The sequence below is a fragment of the Pipistrellus hanaki genome (assembly GCF_964339955.1).
Source record: "Pipistrellus hanaki genome assembly, chromosome: 7".
NCBI classification, from domain to species: domain Eukaryota; kingdom Metazoa; phylum Chordata; class Mammalia; order Chiroptera; family Vespertilionidae; genus Pipistrellus; species Pipistrellus hanaki.
In genome coordinates this window covers 49,376,609-49,396,381 of record NC_140509.1, presented here as the reverse complement: position 1 = coordinate 49,396,381, position 19,773 = coordinate 49,376,609, and positions in this window count along the sequence as shown.

Sequence of the window (19,773 nt, the reverse complement as noted above, 5' to 3'; positions counted from 1 at the left end):
CCCTTGTCTACACATGTGTATCTGCCTTGATTGCATTTGGTCATAAGTTTCTTTGGGGCTGTAAGCTCCGCTTCAGAGAGTGTCGTTCAGCGTCCTCTGAGATCCGAATAAACCATGGCTGAATTGAAACTGCAAAACCACGAGGCTGAACAAATGGGTAAATGCGAAAGAAGGCTCTGGGAGAAGTAGGTGGTCTCATTCCTCACTCCTTTATTATGAGGCCAACGGAACATGTTTAAGGGACTGATTATTTTGAAGGGATTAAAAACAAAAAGTGGGAAATAAAAGCCCTGTTTTTCTTGTGAAAGAGCATTTTCTCTTGATCATCCACAAATTATAAGGCGACATATATTAGCTTGCTATTTCATTAACAAATGACAGTCCATTCTCCACGGCGAAGGAATAAAGAAAAAGTTCACCTAATAAGAGAGGTTAGCTCCTAATTAGGATCGGGCTGCAGAATTTGCCGGGTGTAATTTTCCACTGCAAATTGTTCTCGGGTTGACCTTGGCTGGTATTAAGGACATGGGTTTGAAAACACATCTTTCCTTTGCCAGCACGTCCCCACAAAGCACCAGTGCCCTCCACAGACCATGACTGAGTCTGTCTCCATCCCCCAGCCTCCTGCTCCCTCGTTGCCCTGCCATTCACTCTAGCTTTAAGGGATCTTCTGGAAGAGAGTTTAACATTTACTGAGTACTACGGGATAGCAGAAAAGACAGAGGACTCGGAGTCAGACAGGCCTGGTAGCAAACTACATCTTTACTACTTTTACTACCAGCTATATGCTGATGTCAAAATTGTCATAGAGGTTCAATATTAGAGACCAGTGGGGGGGTCAGTATAAAGCAAGTACCCATACATGTTATTTCCCTGCTGTTTCAAGTCTTCTCAGCAACTCTGTGAGGCTGGCATTCCTCCTCATGCTGCGCTAAGACACCCAGAGAAGTGATATAAGCCTCTCAAGGACATGGGCCTAATACATCGGGAGGAATTTGAACCTCTGACCACATAGTGTCTAACCCAGTCACACTGTCCAACAGGCACACTGACCTTGAAGATTGGCTGCTTTGAGCTCACATTTGGAATGTGGGCTCCTCAAAATGTGGGCTCCTTAGTGCCTGTCATTCACATTTGGAATGACAGGCACTAAGCACAGTGGCTGTCCATGTCCTCTCCCCTTTGCAACTCAAAAAGTTAGTCTGGGAGTGGAAGATGGAGCAGCTGATGAGGCCCTGGCACAGACCTCCCTGCCTCAAACCCTCTCCCCTCACCGCACTGCCATAGAGGACAGCCCTGCTTGCCCTGATATCCCAGTGGCTTCTAAAGAGATGAATGTTCTTTATTTCTAAGACATCACCACCACCTGCCCTCCCACCCCAGCCCACCTCCTTCCCCCCAATGATGCCCAGTGAGGTCCCAGGGGTGCTTGATCTGTGTGTAGCTGAGGTGGTGATTTCATAATGAGGCCAGGATCAGAGCTTTATACAGTCACTTCATCCGTATTGATTGCTTTACCCACATGAATAGGGAACCTGGTGGAAAAGTTCTATAAATGCACACCAAGCAGTCCAGCTTCCTAAGTCAGCACTTTGGAAAACTTTGGGGCTTTGAAAATTTTCCAATGGTTCCTGAGATGTCAATGTGACTTTCAGAGACCGGGCAATGGCTGGAGGTCAGGGAGGGGAGGGAGGGAACAAGGATTCTGAGCCCAGTCCACTCATGCTCTCGTATTGCTACAATTAGTAGATATCTGGGAAATTCTGGGAGAATGATATCTTGAAAATAGAATTAATAGAATATCTTAGGACTTCAGACTTTTCTTAATCCCTTTAGGATTTGTTCCCTTCCCCCACCCACCCACCCCCCCAAATGGGCTCTACCTTCCTGCTGCCTGAGAACTATCATTAAGAAAGAAATTTAAAAAAAATAATAAGTAAAAATAAATCTCTAAGATTTAGTGATAAAAAATTACAAGATAGGGAAGCAGAAGGAATGAAAACTAAAAATGGGGAAATAATTTGTGTTAGTTCTTATGACATGGCAGGTATTGTAGATCTTTTCATAAACACTAAGTGTAAGAGTCTTAACACACCAGTGTGTTTTGAAGGGGAAGAGAAAAGATTTGCACTTTCCTCTTATATCTTAAAAAAGAATGTACACATCTTAGCAATCCTCCTTTGGTTAAAAAAGACTCATAGGAATCTCATTTTGAAATGTATAAGGTGTGATTTGAAGCATTCTGACTTTTAGCAAATCCTCTGTTCGCACCTGAATGGATATTATTTACTTCAGAGTAGTGGCAATAGACTGTGCTTATTTCAACAATGCAGTCATTGCCCACGGGCTTTTGAAACTTCCTTTCAGAATTCCCTTCAGAATTCGAGGTACCTTCTCCTCAGTTGTGGCAAACATTTGTTCTCTGAGAGAGAATTTGATTTCTTGAATGGTCAAAAATTAACACGGTCAGTCTAGGTAAAAACAGCTTTGGTCAAAAACAAAACAAAACTATGATTCTGGAGTAATTAATTCTGAAAACTCCCAAAGAGGAGATTTGAAAAAGTGTTTCACACAAAGGCAGCCTGTTAGAACAGCAGTTTACCTTCCCAAGATGAAGGAAGTCATTCTCTTCTCTTTTTTAGCTTAAATCGTAGTATTCCGTTCTTGCTAGCTAGCTGCTTTTCACAAAGTTTTAATTAGACATTTACAACTTGATGGGACCATGTCCCCTTTCACCCTGGCATCAGTCTTTTTTCTTTTCTTTTCTTTTCTTTTTTTCATTTAATGTAGAACTAATTAGCCCGTAGAGGGGCCACTGTGGATTTGCTAGATAGACTTATTCTTCGGTTTACAACATTCTTTGACATCCATAAGCTCTTAAGATAAGTGCTAAATTGTAACTTGACCATGTTTCTGATGCCAGTAGCATGTGGAGGTTAGCCAGGTCTCCTCTCCTCTCTAATTTGGAAGCTCATTAGGAGACATTCACTTCAGAAGAGCTCGACCATCATTGTTACCAAGTGCTAACGTCTGCCATCCGTTAACAAGGGCTGAGGAACAAAATCGTTCTACACGCACAGTCTTTGCAAATGCTTTTTGCTCCGTTCCTGTGGCCACTTCTCCATATCAAGGTTGGTAGGTGTGGCAAGAAAAGGGACCACGTCGGTTCCAAATGATGGTCTCTACAGACTCATTTGCGGCCTCTGCTCACCTCCTTTTGGTCCAAGCCGGGCCCTTTTCTCCAACAGAAAAGCAAGCCCGTGAGCATCTTCCCTGCCGCACCAGATGCAGAGGCTCCGCAGCAGCAGGCTGAGATGGGATCTCGGTGTTTTGGGAACACAGTGGAGTCACCCAGGCTACGAGGGGTGCCTGTTCCACAGAGGTCAGCTGTCCCCAGCCCATCTGACATTGGCATCGGGCTCAGGCAGGGTGTGTGTTCCCTTGGGCCATATCGCAGGAGAGCTCTCGGAGGAGGAGCCTCAGGCATCTTAGAAAACCCAAGTTACAGGCACAGGGAGCTGCTTGCAAAGAGCCTTTCAGAGGGCAGCTCCTAAGGGCAGGTGTCCTGCTCACTGACCCAGCTGGATATTTGGGACCGGGGGTCCAGGTTTCCCGCCCCTCGTCAAGAAGGAGGATGAAGGACTCCACACTGGCCTCCTCTTAATGTGAGTGTTGACCTTTGTCACTGCTGTTTACGTAGGGATTTTTATTTGATTCACATACCTTAGTTATTAATGTCATGTATGTAAGCTGAGTGCATTACTTAGAGATTAATGGGAGTGTTTGCCTTTGTCCCTGATGTTTACCTGGGGATTTCTACTTGAGTCATGTAATTTATTAATGCCATATATGTAAGCTGATCTTGGGTGTGTATTTTTTATTTATGTAATCAAAGCTTTCTGCCCCTCAATTTTAAAAACCTGTTATATTTATCTCTTTTAAGTGGTTTTATAGAATTACAAAACACCCAGGATGACTTACTAAAATAGGAAGAGAAGACAGGTTATTCTTCTAAAGTAGTCTCAAACTATTTCCCAAGGAAGATGAAGAATGAAGTTAGATTCTGAATTAAATCCCAAACTTTGCAATGTTTCTGCGTGGTACATTCTACTGACAAATTTGCTACCACTTTGAAACACACAGGTTCTACTTTGGAAAATGGGTTTTGCCTGGAGTCAATATTTTTCTGTGGGATCACATGGCCTAGCGGTGGTGGTTGGCTGCCTAAGAGGTAGAGAAAGAGAGAATATCAAAGAAAATTAGGGCTAGACTAGAAAAATGATATCCCATGGTCCTTCCTTTCTCTGCCCCCACCCCTGTTATTTAGTTTTCAATCCTCCTTGAGAAGCTGGCAGTAACTTAAATAAATGCTGTTTCTACATATAACTCTAATAATTTGTCATAGTATTGTCTGCAAATTTTATAAAGAGAAATCTGATTACAAAACACCTCTCCTCCCACTCTGCCCACATCAAAACGTCCTCTGTTTTTTATACCTATAAATGTGACTTTAATAAGGGAATAAAATATAAACTCACCAAATGTTCCTGTATCATAGCCTTTCCTTTGTTTCTTCTCTCTCTCTCTCTCTCTCTCTCTCTCCTTTTTATTTTTGAGTTTTGGGGGAAAGAGAAAGAATGGGTAGGTCTTATGTGACGACAGTAGTGATAAAAAATCACTAACTCTGAGTGACACAGGTCAAATTTCTCGGTACACTGGCAAAGAAATACAGGGTCACTGCCAAAACCACAGAGTAAAGTCTCCTAAAAATCCCCTCAGACAGCCCTGTTTCAGAGTTAAGCCTTTTCATTTATATTTGGACAACCACCTGTTGACTTCTACTAGAGCTTGTCAAGGGCGGATAGATGGTGGGAACCGGGAGCATAATTAGCCCATTTAAAGGGCTTGATAGTCCCCTTTGAAGAGGTTGCCATTGTTTTCAAAGGAGCCTAGTCAAGGCTCATAAGATCAAAACATGAAAAACAAAGAGGGAAGAGTTTACTTGGGGCAGGTCCTGCTCTCCTTTTGTGATTATCATGGCATTCCCAGGCCATCATTTTAATCCAGGAATCGATTAGGCCAGTCTTTACAATGCATTTCCAAGTCCTAAAATGCGGCGGGCAGAGCCAGGGAAAAGACAAGGGAGAAGATCCATGCTGGACGTGAAGGACATAACAGAGGGGTCTGCTCCAGGGCTCCTGCTACGGGCCACATTGTCCAGGGCAAGGTCTGCTTCTGCCAATGAGAAATGGAGGAGGAAAACAAAACGAAGCCAGAGGGGAGAGAACAGAGTGCATAGCATGCTTTAGTTAGGAAAGTCTCACTTAACTCAAATCTCAAACTTATGATGGGAAAGTTGTCTATCACAGGTGCTAGACGAAGATGCTACCATCTTCGGTGAGATACAGATAGAGTGACCTCATTCTCCAGCCTGCCTGAATCATATCATGTCACAAGTATTTTGTGACTGTCAATCATATTCTAGGTCCCTAAGGTAACTTAATAATGAACCCATCATGGAACCTGCCCAATGAAATTGTATCTTGTCAATCATCCTTAATAACCACATAAAAGAGGCAAGAAAACTCAAAACTGTATGGCCATTTTTACAGAAGAAAGAAAATATTCTGATGTCTCTAATTAGAAATATTACCTTAGTCAATTCAACAGCACGAGCAGTGATGGTGTACTTTATTTACCAACTAACATTGACTGTACACCTCTGCAAAGCCAGAATTATGTAAAGGACTAAGAGGCAAAGAGCAGTTTGGGTGAGAAAGGCCAGTTTTACCCTCCTCCCCTCTGTACTGTGACATCTTGACAGGGGTGAGCCCCCAGCTCTGCCATCTTCCTCCTATGGCTCCACTTCCCCATTCTACAAGCCACTCACTCAAAGCTGTTTCTGTTCTCATCTGCCCTGTGCATGGGCTCTGCACAGCTTAGAATTCATGAGGGTCCACTCTCATCCAGCTCTATCCCAGCCAGCCCCCAAACCCAGACATCCAAAGGGCCTTCCTCAGAGCTAGGGCAGAGTAATCCAAAGCCGAGCCAGTTGATTTGTCCCTGCCCTCAAAGTCAACACAGTCAATCCTAAATTGGGATGTCTGTGAAATGCTAAGGGAACTAGAGAGTGCATATTTGATTTTTGCTGGGAAAGAAACAAAGACTTCTATAGTCCCAATTAAATACAGGATCTACTACAGCTAGTCCCGAGGTTGGGCTAGAGCAGGCAAATCAGGGTTCATTGGCACTATGGTTGCCCATAAGATGCTCAGTTCCTTAGATTTGTCTTTCAGTTCTCCAGGCAGTCAGCTAAAAGTAGTCTTTGGCTTTCAAAGCAGATAGTGAACACACATGGCATCTCAACACCCCAGGGTAGCCTGTAGCAGAGGAAGGTGCTCAGCACAGCAAAGGAGAATGGGTTTCCACCTGCCACTTCTTCTCACCTCACTTCACTGCCTTGCTAGCCTATCCCTCATCTACACTTTCTCTCCAGACAGATTCCATCCCAGCTATTCACCCTGCGGGCCACTGCCAGATCGTTCTGTCCAAAAGGCCATTGGCACCTTGTCCCAAACAGACTCTAATAAAAACAGACGGGAGCACTCAGAGGGTTTAACTGAGAAGAGTTTAATGAAGGGACTGTGCAGAAGTGGCACAGGGTTGCAGCACGTAGGGGCTAGCCGGAGTAAGAAGCCCTCACCTCTCCCAGATCTAAAAGGGCAAGGGGAGAGGGTGAGAACTAAGGTTGTAAAAGAGGGGCTGCCCCCCAGATCTGGGGCTTAGAGAACACAACCACCATGGAAGCAATGGCCTGAAGAGAACAAGGCAATAAACAGTCTGACCTCTCGCCTCCCCTCCTCAACCCCATTGTCCAATAGCTGTGCCTCTGATTAAACTCAACCAGTAGCGGGTGGGAGGCAGCTTCCCTCCGGGAATCTCTGAAGAGATTCAATGTCTGGAGCACAGAGCAGTGTGGAAAGGGTAGAGAATGGATCTGCTGGGGGAGTGTGGTTGGGAGTGAGGTGCAAATAGCTAGCGCACAGTTATATAAAATTGTTCAGAAACTTTCAATCCAATGGACATTTATTGACTATCAAGGATGCATGTTGCCATAATAATACTTCTGATTGATTCATACAAACCTGAAACAAGGTTCTCTTATGTAACATTAACTCATGTACTCACTTCACAGATGGTGAAATGAGCTTCAGTTAGATTATGTATTGGCCAGGGACTTACAGATAATAATGACAGTGTTAGCATTTGAACTCAAGTTCATGTGACCTGAAAGTCTGTGCGCTCCGCTCAGGAAAGGTGCACCTGTGGCAGGACTGGGTGGTTGGTGGGATGTGGGAAAGGGAGCAAAGGGGAAGTTTGATAATGTCTTTTAGGAGCTGAGCATGTTGAGGCCATGGCCTGAAATGGGAAACCCAGGAGGAACAGATAAGTTCTTTGGGCACATGAGTCTGAGTCCTGTGTCAGCATGCAATATGAATGTGGATCTGGAGGGTCTGGAGGTCTCAAAAGAGAAGCCATGGGAATGGGGTGATGGCAGATACATTGGGGGTAAAGGGCATCACCTAGGGAGCTTACTGCAGGAGATAGGCAGAGCTTTCCAAGACCCCTGCCCTCAGCAGTTCCTCGTTACACAGACCCTCCTCCACTCCACACGTTCCTTTTCACTGATTCCAGAGAAAAGCTCTCCTCTCTGGTTAAACCCACCTGCACTTTCCAAACTCCGCCTTGCCTACACTCCATGCCTCGTCTTGCCCACAGCCCGTTCCTCTCTCACAAACAACTGAGGCTTGGCTGGTGGCTCCCTTTCTTGACTCTTGTGAGTCCCCACATCTCTTCCAAACAGCACAGGGTGTTTTCTTATAAGAGAACATAAACTTAAATGGACCCAGAATTAGGGACTTCATATATGTTGGATGTAGATGGCTCCACAAAAAAGTTAATCCAATCACTTGCTCATTTTGGAGGTAGCCAACCATCAGCAAGGCCAACTTTCTTGTTTGATTCAAATTAGCCCAACAATATGGACTAGTTTGTACATTAAAAGAGCATTCCAGCCCGGCCAGAGTAGCTCAGTGGTTAAGTGTTGACCTATGAACCAGGAGGTCATGGTTTAATTCCTGGTCTAGGGCATATGCCCAGGTTGTTGTGGGCTCGATCCCAGTGTGGGCCTGCAGGAGGCAGCCGATCAGTGATTCTCTTTCATCATTGATGTTTCTACCCCTCTCTCTCTCCCTCTCCCTTCCTCTCTGAAATTATTCAAAAAATAATAGTAGCAGCATCATTGGAATATAAAAGTGGACTTCCAAAGGGACTATATGAAAAGGGATAACAGGAGTCAGATTGTCCATGTTAAAATTCTGGCCCTGCCCTGACTGGTTTGGCTCAGAGGATAGAGTGTTGGCCTGCAGACTGAAAGGTTCCAGGTTCAATTCTGGTCAAGGGCATGTACCTTGGTTGTGGGCACATCCCCAGTAGGGGGTGTGCAGGAGACAGTCGATCGATGTTTCTAACTCTCTATCCCTCTCCCTTCCTCTCTGTAAAAAAAATCAATAAAATATATTTTAAAAAATAAAATTTTGATCCTAACATCTAGCAATTTAGGGCATGTTACTTATTCTTTCTCAATTTACTTTACTTGTAATAGTGGTACCTATTGCATAGATTTGTCAAGCAGATCAAGGTAGACAGTGTTTAACCCAGCATCTGGCAAGTAATATGGCCTTATTAAATGTCAGGTATCACTGTTGTAATTAGTTTTAGCCATACACTCTAGCTTATTAGAGCTAGAAGAAACTTCACAGAAAATATAATCTAATCACTTCATTCATAGATATGAAAATTGATGCTCAGAGACCAGGACATGATCAGGTGGAGCTCAGATATTATAAAACAAGGCTGTGTTCTTTCCACTGCCCAGAATTATTCAACTGTAGGGATGATGGTTTGTAGCTGTACAGGCCCGTGCTTTCACTTGTAATACAAGCAGTAGGGCAGAGTAATCTAGATTTTTAAATTTTTTTCTGAAGAAACTCAATCTTTATATTATAAAATGCAATCTTTTATATTTTTATAAATACTGTTAAATTGATTAAATATGAAAAATACCAATGTAACATTTAAGACAAATTTTCATAAAGCTAAAGTTTTACACTGGTTTATAATTACAAACATCATTGCTAATGATCCTAATCAATATCACTGGTTATGGGAATAACAAAAGCACATATATGGAGATGCGTTTGGAGTAGAAATTATTGGGGCATTTTGGTTTTGGGTTTTGTTAGACCACTATCTAAGTCACAGGAAAACACTTGTAATGAAAATGTCCACCTATAGAGGGCAAACTTATACTGCTGGCATTCTGTCCTTGAGTGCCCTTACAAACAAATGTCACTGGGGATGGAGATGAAAGTGAAATTCAAATAAAGAAAGAAAGAAACCTAAATGGATCCAGAAATAGCATTCTCACATAAACTTATAATGAAAAAAAGAAACCCCACAGAATTTCACAAAGCACTTAGTCTGATTCATCTGCAAAAACACCGCATGGAATTGCACTGAATGCATTTATTGAAAATATATTTCCGGAGTCCCTATAACATGCCCCCCCCCCCCTTCCCCAGGCGTGGAGTGGGGAAATAGATCCCTGCCTTGAGAGCCCTGACAGCCCAGGGGCCTTCCACATGCGAAGTTGTCCTGATTTTGAAGATGAAGACACGGAAAGCCCAGGCATCGCAGGGAATGGCCGTCCAGGCTGGAGCCCCACTCTTTGGATTCCAAGTCCTGCCTCGGCCATTCTATGCTGCCCCCAACATAAGGCAGAAAGCAACAAAATGATCCAGGACCTGGGGACAATGGGATCTCTCACTCACAAGGGAGCCCGGGCCAGTTTTTCCAGAGCCTTTCTGAATAGAGAAGCCTCGGCTGCCCCAGCTCATGCACATGAACTCCCTAACCACAGGGTGAGGGTAGAGAAGTGGGGGGAGGGGGGAGTCTAGAGAGCAGCTCAGGGTTTCCTGCAGCCTCTGGGGAAGCTGGTTTATTGACAAGGAAAGATCCTTCTACCCTACCGTTAAAACATCTTTCTACATAATCCAATCTTTGTAAATGTGTTTAATTAGAACAGCATTAAATGCCTGCTTAAACATATAAAGAGAGTAAATTCATTTATTGTTCCTTTCAAGAGTTCCCTCTTCCAGACCTATTCCTGTGGCTTTACATATCTGTGGATATGTGAGTGTGCCTAGAGAATTTTCTTCACCTCTTCACAGAGCCTTCTGCCACTGTGTCTTTTCTCATTGAACCATGTGCCTTGGAGAGCTTTATGTATCTAAGCCACTCAGTTCAATGGGGCATGGTGATGCATCATTTGGATGTACCATTCCCCTACTGTTTCTGCCTTTCACAATTATAAACTGTGGTTCTGTAATGAATTCCCTTTACATGTAACGGCCCACATGTGCAAGTACCTCTGAATGATAAATTCCTAAAAAAGAAAAAAGTTTTGGAGAAAAGCATAAAACTAAATTTTTTTAAATTTATAAATAAACTCCACCCCTACCCCCACCCCCACACACCCGGACTGAACCGACCTTTTTTGTTGTCTTTTGTTGGCTCTTTCCGTTAACTTTCTATTCTCATTCTGTACTCTGGGTCACATGTATGCCATGTTCTAACTTTATCCTTGAAGTCTTCCTTCTCTCTCTTTCTCCCACACTCCATTAATTAGAAAGCCCTGCTAGATCTACCTTCACATTGTCCAAAATTCAAATTCTTCTCGCCATTTCTGCTGCTGTCACCCAGTTGGAGCCACTGTCTTTTCTCCCCTGGATCCCCCAGTAGCTTCTGACACAGTTCCCTGCTTCTGCCCTTGCTTCCTTCAAACTATTCTCAACGCAGCAGTTAGAGTGACCCCGTCAAAACCAGGTGAGATGATTACATCCCTCTGCTCAACACCCTACAAATATATCCTTACTTCATCCAGAGTCAAGACCTCTCAGGGACCTCCAAGACCCTATGTGACCTGCCTCTCTTGCCTTTGCTCCTCTGTTCTTCTTTTCTCCACTCCCTTCTGCTCCAGAAACTGGCCTTCTGCTGGTCCATGAGCACTCCAAGCACGCCCTTGCCTTAGGGTCTCCGCTACAGCGATCCCATCCATCTGGACATCTGCTCCACTAACTCCTTCGCCTCCTTCAACTCTGCTCACGTTGCACTGTTTCAGCAAAGCCGCCCTGACATCTTCATTTAATACTGCAAACATCTCCTACCCACACCCTGCACCCTTTGCTCCTTTTTCTTTTCCTAACCCTCTTCCTACTGTGGAATGAACTTTTTTTTTTTTTTTTTTATGACATTCATCACCTATGTGTCTCTATCTGAATGTAAGGACCACATGCATAGGAATATTTGCTGTTTTGTTTACTAAAAAATCCTGATACACAAAGCAGTACATGATACATAATAGGTGTCCAGTAAATATATCTATTGAGTTGGAATTTCCCTTTCTCCCCATTGCAATTATAAACAGCATCCAAGAGGTGTGGTTTTGACAGTGGCATTCCTTGGTAGATGATGTTTTCCTTTGTTTCAAAAAGGAAATATGGAAAAATTGGACATTATCAAATTTTAAAACCTTTGCTATGTTAGATCCCTCAAAAAAGAGATAAAAACAATTTGGGAAGAAAATATTTGCAAATCACATATCCATGAAAGGACTTGTATAAGTAGAACACACAAATAACTCTCAAAATGCAATAGTGAAAAAGAAGAACCCAATTTAAAAATGCATTAAGAACATGAACAGACATTTTATTGAAGGGAATATAGAGATGGCAAACAAGCACATGGTGAGATGTTCAACATCAATAACCATTAGGGAGATGCAAATTAACAGCATACCAACATCAGACTGTCACAAAATAAAATAATGATAACATCAAAAGCTGGCAAGGATGTGGAGAAACTAGATTGCTCATACCTCATTGGTAGGAATGTAGAATGGCACACTCACTCTGAAAAATAGTTTGGCAGTTTCTTTTAAAACTTAAAAATGGACTTCCCATACAACTAGGCAGTTGTATTCTTGGGTGTCTAGTTCAGAGAAATGAAAACATAACAAAAATGTATATACAAATGTTCATAGTGTCTCTCTATATAATATCCCCAAACTGGAAACCACCCAAATGCCCTTCAGTGGCTGAATGGTTAAACAAACTAGGGTACTGCCATACCATGAAATATCATTTAGCAATAAAAAGGAATGAATTATTGATGTATATAACCACTTGGACGAACTTTAAGGGAGGTATGCTGAGCAAAAGCACCAATCTCAAAGGTTATATATCTTATATGATTCCATTTATATAAAATTCTAAAAATAATAAGATCATAGAGCTATAAAACAGATTAGTGATTGCAAGGGACTAGGGATGGGGTGGAGAAAGGAACAGGTGTGGCTATAAAGGGTAGTATGAAGAAAACTTGAAGTGATCTTAAGCTCTGTATCTTAATTAGGGTGGTGGTTACCCTAAGTGAAACAGGTGACAAAACTGCATATAATGAGAGAGGATAGGTGAGGAGAGTATAACTGTATACTTGTATAATTGGAGAAACACATGTATAATTGGAGAAACCTGAATAAGTTCTGTAGATTGTACCAATCTTACTTCCTGGCATTGAAATGTACTACATGTTAATACAAGATGTTAACACTGGGCAGGCTGGGTGAAGGGTGCACCAAACTTCCTGTACATTTCTTTGCAATGTCCTGTAAATCTATAATGATTTCAACATGAAGCTAAGAAAAGCTTCAAGAAGAAATCCAGGCCAGCGAGAAAGCTCCTCTCATTTCAGCCCAGAGATACTTCTGCTCCTTGGTTTTGTGATCATAGTTGCCTCTTGAGTTGCTCTCCTAATTTTCAATACACATAACCCCTTTTTACTTGGTCTTACTTGTTGAAAGTTCCAATCACTTTTCAAGGGAAAGTCTGGGAATACTTTACTCCTGAGTGGTTCTGGAGAAGTTACACAGCACACTGTCCTTCAGCCTTCCTTTGGAACATGGAGAAATGCCACCTGGCCCCTTCCTCACAGAAATACTGAGGCACACCAATCCATAGAAATTCCAACAAACTCCTCCCATGCTGAACTCTTAGAGCAGCTGGGAACCAGGGAGGCACTTCCCGCCACTGAGAGCTCTCCACACTCTGCTCCCTGCACAGGTGCTTCCAACACTGAAACAGCCTGAAAGTTGGTCATATTTCGGCTCATTCTAGAAAGATGTGAGGGCCTCTGTAAACTGCAGCATTGCTGATCACTGGGTAAAGTTATCCTATATAATAAAGATGTAATATGCAAATGGTTGTTACTCTTGATACCTAACAACTGATTGGATCACGGATCAGCAGGAGGGTGGGGCAGCGAGCTACAAGCTGGCAATGGAGAGCTATAAGAGGGGGCAGGTTTGGGGGGGAGGGGAGCAGAGGGAGCTATAGCAGGGTGGGCAGCAGGCAGAGAACTACTGGAAGGCAGCAGCGAGCTACTGGCACACATATTCGTGTGCAGGGCTACTAGTAATATTATAATCGTTATAGTATAATAATACTGTTAAATATTATGGGTCTACAGTAGGTTTATACCTTTCCTCCAATTTCCAATTAGTCAAATTGAGTGTGATTTTTAAAAGTTATTTTTAAATGCATAAATTAATTGTTTAGTAAATAGAGTCATAAAAATAAACATACTCAGCTATTTAAAGCCATTTTCCTCTGATTTTGACCAATCAATTTTCAGACCATTTTGTACATGTCAACGTCAACTTTTTTTTTTGCACAACGTTACTCCTCCTCTCTTTTTCTTCATCACTGTAACATTGCTTTTTCACTTTCACACTTTCTCTGGAGCATGCCCTCCCTAAACAAATTTGCTGTGTCACTGCCACTTCTGCACTTCGCTGGAATAAAACATTATCTGCTGGTCACTCATTAACCACCAAAACCCAGGCATGATTGTTCCCAATGCATCTTAATAACCATTCTTTGACATGCTTCACACAAGCCCAGAATCAACTAGGAGGGTAGTACTGGCTGGGCAGGTGCTATTCGATACAGTGCCTTTGAACAAATTAGAAAAAAGCACCTTCTCTGGGTAGGACACTGGACTGAGTCACTGCTGAATTTTACTCTTGACTTTCCCAGGTGGGGCACAATCTCCCGAGGTTTAGAACAAGTCCAGAAACACAAGCTGAGCTCCTTCTCACCTTTACACTGGCTCTGCCACGAACTTGCAGTGTTTCTAAAAGCAATCACTTGACCCTTGCATGACAAAATTTTTTCCTGTGTCCCAGTAAAAGCTATATGATACTTAAGACATCAGGTTTTATAAAACTCACCTTCATATATATATATATATATATATATATATATATATATATATATATATTTACTTGTCAGCATGAGAGTGGTGCCCACACTCCTTGGGAGATCAGCAGATCCATTTAGTCCCAAGACCAGCTCAGACTGTTTTGGTTAATGGGGAAGAGAGAACTCTGGCAATTTCGTCCATGTTTAGTTGTTCCTCTCTCTCCCAGTGCAGTGCTCTGTGGCTCACAGTCCAACATGCATGACCTGCCGTCTAGGGCCTGATGCACACACTCTCTTGAGTTGAATGAGAACATTTGACTCTGTCAATTTGCAGTGGAACACACCTCCCAGATTTTCTACACTATGTGATACCAGCTCTGGACATTTCTCATTCATTGTTCATCTCTGTCAGCTAGTCTGAAAATTGGAACCAGAAACACTTGACAAATCACTGGCTGCATCATGGTTAGGTGGTGATATATTGCGGCTGCTGCTGCTGCTTATTCATGAAACTGGAGGTTAAGACTCCTTTTCTGAGATGTAAACTAGGGAAAACCCCACATAAAACACCAGCGTTGGACAGAATATCACATAGACAATTTCCAACTGAAATGCCAGTTATTAGAAGTCATGTAGAGTCAGGAGTTGCCATGGAATCCATTTGTTTCTAAACCAGCTCCTCCTGCTGGAATAGTTTCTCATTATCATGTCTTTCTTATTGGGGTGGGAGACAGGGGGAGGAAGGGAAAGAGAGAGATCTGATTTTAAAACTATGTTAATAATTCTAATATACTCAAGCCCTAAAATGAATAAGAAACTACACATTGTAAACAGAGTTAACATCACCTTTAACACACATTTATATTGCTGTCTGGTTTGGAGTAAAACAATCCCATTGCTATCATGGTTTCTTTTCTGTGACTCTGATTATTCCAGGAGAATACATGATGGCTTATCATCTGACACTTAGCTTCACAAACAAGTTATTGGATCTCCAGGAGTGAAAATAAATATTAAAGCAGATTTGAACCAGGATAGGCTGCACATTTGCAGCACACTGGTTTTCCTCTGTTTCCTCCAATGTATCATTTTATTTAGATTCTTAACCAGACCATTACAGCTTTTCCTCCTGTGAAACTGCTGCCAGAATGAATGTATTCCCTTGTTTCCTCCAAGTTATTTGTTTAAATCATGAGAAGTGATTGGTTGGCATATGTTAATACTTGAGCTGTTTTTGTGGTTAAGTCCCCATGTGTTTGTAGGTAAAATACAAAAACATGTTGATCAAATATCAACTGGGGACAACTGAATTTCAAAACATACAGAATCCATAAATTAACCACTCTTTTAACATATGTATAATATAATCTATCATAATTAGTCAGGAGATCTGTTGGATGAAGACACATTAAAATCGCATTTGCACATTTATCTTCTCTGGTTGGCATTATACCAGTACAATATTAAATATTTCATATGAGGAAAAAGTGTTAGCAGAGGTCTCCAGAACCTTGACCCTGTATTTCTGATGGTCTCCACTCCCCACTGTTCTAGTGAGCTCTCCCCCATGGGTTCAAGAAACCCTCTTCTCCATTAAAAGCCAAGTCCCAGCTCTTCCTCCCACCCAGGGACCTTAACCCACTTCCATGTCCAAAGGGCCCACCCTCAAATGTTTGTGGAAAGACGATGATGGGAGAGATATTCATATGAATAGTTGTTTCAACCTCCACAATGAAAGAAAAACAGTCTAAATGCAGATGATTTTCCCCCCACTTATCAGCTTGATAAAAAAAAAATGTGATAAGATGCTTTATTGCAAATTTGTGGAGAGACATTCACCCCTCCCACATTACTGATGGGAGTGTCAATTAGAAAAACTCTTGGTGGACAATCTGTCAGTATCTATTAGGAGTACAAATCCACATGCCCTTGACCTAGCCACTGCACCTTTGGGAATCTGTCCACTGGTTACACTTGTTCACAGAGAAGTGACATGTGTACAGTGTTCTTCATCGCTGTCTTGTTTGTGATAGCAATGATGGGATACAACCTAAATGCCCTCATTGGATGACAGGTTAACTTATACAGATGTTTCCTTAAAATGGAATGCTTTTAAGATGTTTAGGAAAGAAAGGATGAGGAAGCTGTCACGGCAAGTGGAAAAAACAAAACAAAACAAAACATGGTACAGAGCAGTGTGTGAAATATCACTGCTGATGTTTGCTTGAATCTATATAAAGCATCTCTAGAAAGATAATGAAATGTTAAATAGTTGTAAAGCAGCAGACACCAGCTGGCAGCCCAAAGATGCATTTGCTTGGTTTGCAGTGCCTTGTAAAATTGGATTTCGCTTAATAATTTGCTCTCCGGGTAATAATAATTAAAAAAAAAAAAAGTGAAACAGGCCAGGTGTTAAGATAAGGAATAGTGCTGATAATCTGATCTGTTTGGGTTCCCCACCCAGCTTTAGGGTCTCACCTAGAACGTGATTACAGCAGGATGGAGGGTCTGTGCAGTGGGAGCGCTGGTGCTCTGGCCAGTGTCACACCAGATGCATATCCTGGTTGAAAACCTCTCTCCAGGCTTTCTGCAGATGCTTAGGAGGCACAGCTGGTAAAAGGCACACCCAGCATCCCCCTCCTCCCTGGTGTACCGAAGAGTGGCACTGACTTATCCACTTGTCACAATAGGCACAGTGTCTAGGGCCCATGATCATTGTAGGAGCCCGCAAAATATTTCCATTTCTTTTACAATCAGGAGAAACAAATAAATATAAGAGTAATGATATATGATATGGATCCAGTCTGAATTACACTTACCTTTATACCAACCCAATAATAAAATATAACCTTTAATATTTTTAGGGTGGAAGAGGCACATAAAAACATGACGAAAGTGCTCAGGGACTGGCTGTCATAATGTCCATAATGTCCTGCACAGGAGGCCAAACCATCAGAGGTCCGATGGGCACACGCAGGCCCTCTTCCTCCAGGAGCTGCTCTCCTGCACCAACACTCCACATATCCTGGACTCCTCATGCTTAAGTACTCTGACAAAATTAAGGAATGACTTGGGGGCAGAAATGAAAACCAGTGCATATCAGCCATTTTTCCAGTGTATTCTACCCATGGTCTAGACCCAACCCTCTTGACTTCTTCCCTATGGCCCTGCTGGGTCCCTGAGACTTCCTGGGGGTGCCCCCAACACTTCCCTGCCCTTCTAAAGCCAAACTCCCCCCTGAAGGGTGGCCTGGCTAGGTTCCAGGGAACCTCCTCTCTATCCTAAGGCCATCATCATCATAATCTCTGCTAAGGAGGCAGGAATGACCCATCTTCAGAGGCCCAACCCCAGTACAGCCATGAGCCTCACCCCCTAATCTCAAGTAGCCTGGCATGTGACTTTATGCCACATGCCCCCGATCCTGCAATAGCAGGAGTATCCCTTCAAATCTTTTCCCTCTGGACAGTCTTCCCCCAAGACAAGCCTTGACAAAGCAGACTAAAACTTCGATTCACCCAGTGTGGTTCCCCAGCATTACCTACTGGGGAAACTTGTTAGAAGGCAGATGATGGAGCCCCACCCCAGATCTGCAGATAAAAGCTGCTGCGAGTGGAGGCAGCAGTGCGTGTTTTAACAGCAATTCCAACGCAGTGCTCAAGTTACAAAACCACCAGGTGTAACTGGTGCCCAAGTTTTCAAGGGCAGATCCCCATGTCCCAGCCCAAAGGCGAGGAGATGAGAGCGACCAAGGGACTCAGAAATGTGCCCCAAACACTGCCACCACTGGAAGCTCTTGGATCAAGGCCCAGGCCAGCACGGAGGTGCTTCGCGGGAACTCCAGGAGGACAGGCTCTGGCCGCAGCTTTGGAGGCATAACATCATCAGTCAGACCGCGCCGCTAGCTGGGCAAAGGCACTCTGTGTCAGGGGGTGAGAGTGGGGGTGGGGGTACATGTGCCCTCATTGCGTGGTGGGAGGCGGCTGCCACACCCCTCTGGCTCTGAGCTGCTTCTCACCAGCCTCCTGCCACTTACCGAATGCCAATTCCCTAGTCCAGCAGGCATTTCTGATTCCTAATCAGAGTGGATCTGGAAGGTCCATACTTAAAGCAGTACTTCCCTACCCCCTCACCCCAAGTGGCTGGAGGCTTGGCCAGGTCTGGAAGCAGGCAGCTCCTCTGTTTATGGATTAGAGAGATCTCTGAGAATGCCTTCCCCAAGTCTGGAGGGCGGAGGGCTAGGGGGTGCTCTTTAAGCACTCGCTGCACAGCCCCTGGGCACACTGATCCCAGAAAAGGGGAAACTTTATAAAGACCCAATCCAAACCTCTGGATCCACCCAAATCTGAGATGCCCCTCGCTCTTTTGGAGGCCACTGACCCCACTTTGCCCCTCCCTGGCCACCCAACCTCCACTCCCAGCGCTGCCCTGGCCTGAGCAGCTGAAGTGCACACACCACATGATCTGGCCTGAGGGACCCAAGTCTTTCAACCCAAGGTCTCAAACCAACATTGATCTTTAACTTTTGATCACTCTGGTTGTGCTTCTGTGCCCAACTTTGATGAATCAGCCACACATAGTTCCTCGCTGGGTTTTTGGAAAGGAAAAGTGTAAAAAGTGCTTGTGGAGCCAGAGGCACCCGTGGGCTCCTGTCCTCAGAAGGCTCAGCATTGGAGTTTTCCAGTTCTTACAAAGAGTGCACAATTTAAGAAGCAATTCGTTTTCTAAGCGGCGAATTCAAGGTCTATTAGACGACAGTATAAGCGGCGAATTCAAGGTCTATTAGACGACAGTATCAACATCTGGGTGGAAAATATTATCCAGAATATTAATAGAAACTATGTAACAACCTTACCTGCAGTCGCCAATCTTATTTTTCAACTTGGTGTCTTTTCTCCTCTTTTCCCCCCAGTGTGTAATCACTGAAACTATTTTTTTTTTACATTTCAGTGGTCAGTAAGAGAGGTGCCTGAGCAGTACCTCACTAGAGGGCTATTTTTGTGTTTTTGTGTGTGTACAATACCTTATAATTTCTAAAACATCCTACTCAAATAAGTAATAGTTACTGCAATTATTAAAATATGTCCTGACTTTTTGGAGGTTCATCCTACCCTTTGTTTACTCGCAGACCCTCCCCGCTGGCTTAAAGATTTAAGGGGCTCTTGCTTCTGCCTGGACACCACAGAGTCTCCGTGTAGCAATAAACTGGGGCTAGAGCAGGATTCACATCCATACATGGGAGACGACAGCATTAGTCTTCCCCTAGACACTAATATTTCCCTAGAAAAATTCCCCTTTCCAGTGGTAGAGGGTGAACATCTGGATGTAACATACTGAGATATTTAAGTGAATATCTTTTTGCATCTTGATTATAAATATATCCTTCAGCCTGCCT